Source organism: Penaeus monodon, chromosome 32 (genome assembly GCF_015228065.2).
Source record: "Penaeus monodon isolate SGIC_2016 chromosome 32, NSTDA_Pmon_1, whole genome shotgun sequence".
Lineage (NCBI taxonomy): Eukaryota > Metazoa > Arthropoda > Malacostraca > Decapoda > Penaeidae > Penaeus > Penaeus monodon.
In genome coordinates, this window is record NC_051417.1 from 6,106,302 (window position 1) to 6,106,531 (window position 230).

Consider the following 230-nt stretch of genomic DNA (forward strand, 5'->3'; position numbering starts at 1 on the left):
TTCATCTTTTTGATTTTTATTCTCGAGATAAAAATGAAGAAAAAAGAAGATGGGATCGAAAATGACAAAGAAAATGCAAACACCATGCTATTCATACTTCTGATATGTGTCAAAGATCTTCAATTTTGAAAGAGAGCAAAAGAAAAGAAAGAAAAATTTCACAACAAAGAAAATCTTGAATTTAAAATCAGTCACTATCTGGTTTCCAGTATTTATACAAATACCTATTC

At 27.8% G+C, this 230-nt stretch overlaps 1 protein-coding gene across 1 annotated transcript in view; it reads right to left on the reverse strand.

Annotated features, from left to right (window-relative positions):
* The window catches only part of LOC119593391 (hippocampus abundant transcript-like protein 1), a gene marked incomplete at its 5' end in the record, with an annotated part of 103,114 nt that overhangs the window by 275 nt on the left and 102,609 nt on the right, over positions 1-230 (reverse strand). The window contains 1 exon segment of the mRNA XM_037942321.1: positions 1-230.